Below are 6,306 nucleotides of genomic sequence, written 5' to 3'. Positions count from 1 at the left end.
TCAGAAAACAAAAGTATTGCCACCACATCAAAATAATTAAACTGTTATAAAATTCAAAATTCATGCAATTCTTCTCCTTTTCAATTAAGAACATTTTTTTTATTCAAGAAAGGTGATGGATTCATAGGACATTCATAACTTTAAGGCATAGACACTAAGAGACTAATGATCACAAGACACAATCATAGATAAACATAAGCATAAAATTCGAAAAACAGGAAAATAAAGAATAAGGAGATTAAAGAACGGGTCTACCTTAGTGATGGCGGCTTGTTCTTCCACTTGAAGATCCTATGGAGTGCTTGAGCTCCTCAATGTCTCTTCCTTGTCTTTGTTGCTCCTCTCTCATGATTCTTTGATCTTCTCTAATTTCATGGAGGAGAATGGAATGTTCTTGGTGCTCCACCCTTAGTTGTCCCATGTTGGAACTCAATTCTCCTAGGGAGGTGTTTAGTTGCTCCTAATAGTTTTGTGGAGGAAAGTGCATCCCTTGAGGCATCTCAGGGATTTGATGATGAGAGGGGTCTCTTGTTTGCTCCATCCTCTTCTTAGTGATGGGCTTGTCCTCATCAATGGGGATGTCTCTCTCTATGTCAACTCCAACTCATGAACTTCTATTTCTTCTCCAATCATGATGCTATGGGTCATGATGGCCCGGTCTAGAGTAACTTCGGACCGGTTGCTAGTGGGAATGATTGAGCGTTGGATAAACTCCAACCATCCCCTAGCCACGGGTTTGAGGTCATGCCTTCTCAGTTGAACCGGCTTCCCTCTTGAATCTCTCTTCCATTGGGCGCCCTCTTCACAAATAACTGTGAGGACTTGGTCCAACCTTTGATCAAAGTTGACCCTTCTAGTGTAAGGTTGTTCATCTCCTTGCATCATGGGCAAGTTGAATGCCAACCTTACATTTTCCGGACTAAAATCCAAGTATTTCCCCCGAACCATAGTAAGCCAATTCTTTGGATCCGGGTTCACACTTTGATCATGGTTCTTGGTGATCCATGCATTGGCATAGAACTCTTGAACCATTAAGATTCCAACTTGTTGAATGGGGTTGGTAAGAACTTCCCAACCTCTTCTTCGGATCTCATGTCGGATCTCCGGATATTCACTCTTTTTGAGTTTGAAAGGGACCTCGGGGATCACCTTCTTCAAGGCCACAACTTCATAGAAGTGGTCTTGATGCATCCTTGAGATGAATCTCTCCATCTCCCATGACTCGGAGGTGGAAGCTTTTGCCTTCCCTTTCCTCTTTCTAGAGGTTTCTCCGGCCTTGGATGCCATAAACGGTTATGGAAAAACAAAAAGCAATGCTTTTACCACACCAAACTTAAAAGGTTTGCTCGTCCTCAAGCAAAAGAAGAAAGAAGAGAGTAGAAGAAGAAGAAATAGAGGAGATGGGGATGGCTTTGTGGTTCGGCCAAAGGGGAAGAAGTAGTGTTTAAGTTGTGTGAAAATGAAGGAGTGAAGATGGGTTTATATAGGGGAGGGGGGAGGGTTATAGTTTGGTTATGGGAGGGTAGGTTTGGGAGGGAAAGTGTTTTGAATTTGAATGGTGGGGTAGGTGGGGTTTTATGAAGGATGGATGTGAGTGGTGAAGAGAAAGATGGGATTTGATAGGTGAGGGGTTTTTGGGGAAGAGGTGTTGAGGTGATTGGTGAATGGGTGAAGAAGAGAGAGAGTGGTGGGGTAGGTGGGGATCCTGTGGGGTCCACAGATTCTGAGGTGTCAAGGAAAAGTCATCCCTGCACCAAGTGGCGAGCAAAATTGCTCTTCATGCCAATTCTAGCGTTAAACGCCGGGCTGGTGCCCATTTCTGGTGTTTAACGCCAACTTCTTGCCCTTTCCTGGCATTTAACGCCAGTCTGGTGCCCCTTTCTGGCGTTTAACGCCCAGAATGGTGCCAGACTGGGCGTTAACGCCCATCTGCTAGCCTTACTGGCGTTTAAACGCCAGCAAGAACTTTCTCCAGGGTGTGCTATTTTTCTTTCTGTTTTTCTTTCTGCTTTTGCTTTTTCAAATGATTTTGTAACTTCTCATGATCATCAACCTACAGAAAACATAAAATAACAAAGAAAAATAGATAAAATATAACATTGGGTTACCTCCCAACAAGCGCTTCTTTAATGTCAGTAGCTTGACAGTGGGCTCTCATGGAGCCTCACAGATGCTCAGAGCAATGCTGGAATCTCCCAACACCAAACTTAGAGTTTGAATGTGGGGGTTCAACACCAAACTTAGAAGTTGGTTGTGGCCTCCCAACACCAAACTTAGAGTTTGACTGTGGGGGCTCTGTTTGGCTCTGTTTTGAGAGAAGCTCTTCATGCTTCCTCTCCATGGTGACAGAGGGATATCCTTGAGCCTTAAACACAAGGGATTCTTCATTCACTTGAATGATCAATTCTCCTCTATCAACATCAATCACAGCCTTTGCTGTGGCTAGGAAGGGTCTGCCAAGGATGATGGATTCATCCATGCACTTCCCAGTCTCTAGGACTATGAAATCAGCAGGGATGTAATGGTCTTCAACTTTTACCAGAACATCCTCCCAAGTCTCATTTCCAAATAACTTGTCATTTAGCTTCATGATTGCTCCAAGGTATTTAGCAACTTGCTCTTCAATGACATACTCATCCTCTTCAGAGGAAGAATACTCATCAGAGCTCATGAATGGCAGAAGTAAGTCCAATGGATTCTCTATGGTCTCATTTTGAGCCTCAGGTTCCCATGGTTCCTCATTGGGGAACTCATTGGAGGCTAGTGGACGTCCATTGAGGTCTTCCTCAGTGGCGTTCACTGCCTCTTCCTCCTCTCCAAATTCGGCCATGTTGATGGCCTTGCACTCTCCTTTTGGATTTTCTTCTGTATTGCTTGGAAGAGTACTAGGAGGGAGTTCAGTAATTTTCTTGCTCAGCTGACCCATTTGTGCCTCCAAATTTCTAATGGAGGACCTTGTTTCAGTCATGAAACTTTGAGTGGTTTTGATTAGATCAGAGACCATGGTTGCTAAGTCAGAGGTGTTCTACTTAGAACTCTCTGTCTGTTGCTGAGAAGATGATGGAAAAGGCTTGCCACTGCTAAACCTGTTTCTTCCACCATTATTATTGTTGAAACCTTGTTGAGGTTCTGTTGATCCTTCCATGAGAAATTTGGATGATTTCTCCATGAAGGATTATAGGTGTTTCCATAGGGTTCTCCCATGTAATTTACCTCTTCCATTGAAGGGTTCTCAGGATCATAAGCTTCTTCTTCAGATGAAGCCTCCTTAGTACTACCTGGTGCATTTTGCATTCCAGACAGACTTTGAGAAATCATATTGACTTGCTGAGTCAATATTTTGTTCTGACCCAATATGGCATTCAGAGTGTCAATCTCAAGAACTCCGTTCTTCTAATTTGTCCCATTGTTCACAGGATTTCTTTCAGAAGTGTACATGAATTGGTTATTTGCAACCATTTCAATTAGTTCTTGAGCTTCTGTAGGCGTCTTCTTCAGATGAAGAGATCCTCCAGCAGAGCTATCCAAAGACATCTTGGACAGTTCAGACAGACCATCATAGAAAATACCTATGATGCTCCATTCAGAAAGCATGTCAGAGGGACACTTTCTGATTAATTGTTTGTATCTTTCCCAAGCTTCATAGAGGGATTCTCCTTCCTTCTGTCTGAAGGTTTGGACTTCCACTCTAAGCTTACTCAATTTTTGAGGTGGAAAGAACTTTGCCAAGAAGGCATTGACTAGCTTTTCCCAAGAGTTTAGGCTTTCTTTAGGTTGTGAGTCCAACCATGTTCTAGCTCTGTCTCCTACAGCAAAAGGGAATAGCATGAGTCTGTAGACCTCAGGGTCAACCCCATTAGTCTTGACAGTGTCACAGATTTGCAAGAATTCAGCTAAAAATTGATGAGGATCTTCCAATGAAAGTCCATGGAACTTGCAATTCTGTTGCATTAGAGAAACCAATTGAGGCTTAAGCTCAAAGTTGTTTGCTCCAATGGCAGGGATAGAGATGCTTCTCCCATAGAAGTCGGGAGTAGGTGCAGTAAAGTCACCTAGCACCTTCCTTGCATTGTTGGCATTGTTGTTGTTTTCGGCTGCCATGGGTTCTTCTTCTTTGAAGATTTCTATTAGGTTCTCTACAGAGAGTTGTGCCTTAGCTTCTCTTAGCTTTCGCTTCAAGGTCCTTTCAGGTTCAGGGTCAGCCTCAACAAGAATGCTTTTGTCTTTGCTCCTGCTCATATGAAAGAGAAGAGAACAAGAAAATATGGAATCCTCTATGTCACAGTATAGAGATTCCTTGAGGTGTCAGAGGAAAAGAAAAATGGAAGGAAGAGGTAGAAAATTTGAACTTATCAAGAAAGATGGAGTTCGAATTGTGCATTAAGGAATAATGTTAGTCCATAATTAGAAGGATGTGAGAAGAGGGGAAGAAATTTTTGAAAATTAAGTAAAAGATTTTGAAAACATTTTGAAAAACTTTAATTGATTTTCGAAAACCATGATTGAGAAAGAATTAAAGTGATTTTTGAAAAAGATTTTGAAATTAAAAATCAAAAAGATTTGATTGAAAACTATTTTGAAAAAGATGTGGTTAAGAAGATATGATTGGTTTTAAAAAGATGTGATTGAGAAGATATGATTTGAAAAACATTTTAAAAAGATTTGATTAAAAAAAAATTAATAACTTGGCTAACAAGAAAAGATATGATTCAAACATTAAACCTTTCTCAACAGAAAAGGCAACATACTTGAAATGTTGAATCAAATCATTAATTGATAGCAAGTTTTTTTAAAATGGAAAGAAATTGATTTTGAAAAAGATTTGATTGAAAATATTTGATTTGAAAAAGATTTGATTTTGAAAAATTTTGAAAACTTGAAAAAAAATTGATTTGAAAACAAAATCTTCCCTCTTGTGCCATCCTGGCGTTAAACGCCCAGAATGGTGCACATTCTGGCGTTTAACGCCCAAAGCACTACCCTTTTGGGCGTTAAACGCCCAGCCAGGCACCCTGGCTGGCGTTTAAACGCCAGTTTGCCTTCTTCACTGGGCGTTTTGAACGCCGAGCTTTTTCTGTATAATTCCTCTGCTGTATGTTCTGAATCTTCAATTCTCTGTATTATTGACTTGAAAAGACACAAATTAAAAATATTTTTGGATTTTTAATAATAAGGAATAATAAAAATGCAACTAAAATCAAATAACAATGCATGCAAAACACCAAACTTAGCAGTTTGTAAACTACTAACACTAACAAAATGAGAATGCATATGAGACACATGAACACTTAAGTCAATAGAATTCAAAGATCAGAGCAATGAAATCATCAAGAACAACTTGAAGATTAATGAAGACACATGCATGAGTGCAAGAAGAACAAAAACATGCAATTGACACCAAACTTAAAATGAAACACTAGACTCAAACAAGAAATATTTTTGGATTTTATGATTTTGTAAATTTTTTTTGTGCTTTTTCGAAAATTAAGTGGAAAAAGAAAATAAAGATATCAAAATTCTTAATGAGAATTCCAGGAATCATGCAACGTTAGTCTAAGACTCCGGTCCAGGGATTAGACATGGCTTTATAGCCAGCCAAGCTTTCAATGAAAGCTCCGGTCCAAAACACTAGACATGGCCAATGGCCAGCCAAGCCTTAGCAGATCATTGCTCCAACAGCAAGATTGATAGAAATCAACAAGCTCTTGTGATGATAAGTTAAAACCTCGGTCCAATAAAATCAGACATGGCTTCACAGCCAGCCAGACTTCAACAGATCATCATGAAACTCTAGAATTCATTCTTAAGAACTCTGAAGAAAAATACCTAATCTAAGCAACAAGATGAACCGTCAGTTGTCCATACTCGAACAATCCCCGGCAACGGCGCCAAAAACTTGGTGCACGAAATTGTGATTAAAACTTTTCACAACTCAAATAATCCTTGGTGATGAACCCAAAAACTTGGTGTTCAATACCATGGCATAAACAGAACTTCGCACAACTAACCAGCAAGTGTACTGGGTCGTCCAAGTAATAAACCTGTGCACATTGCCCAAACTCCAAATTTCTCAAAACCCCAAATTTACAATCTCCATAACCAATAATAAGAACATACCTCCCTGCAATTCTTTGAGAAGACGACCCAAGGTTTGAATACTCGGTTATCAATTTCAAAGGGGTTTGTTACTTGTGACAACCAAAATGTTTGTACGAAGGATTTTTGTCGGTTTAGAGACTATATCTACAATGCGACTGTTTTTATGATATTCTTTACTGGCAAAAATCCTAACGTCACTTACCTATA

The sequence above is a fragment of the Arachis hypogaea genome, chromosome 2, assembly GCF_003086295.3.
Source record: "Arachis hypogaea cultivar Tifrunner chromosome 2, arahy.Tifrunner.gnm2.J5K5, whole genome shotgun sequence".
Taxonomy (NCBI): domain Eukaryota; kingdom Viridiplantae; phylum Streptophyta; class Magnoliopsida; order Fabales; family Fabaceae; genus Arachis; species Arachis hypogaea.
Note: the sequence above shows the minus strand (reverse complement) of the source record.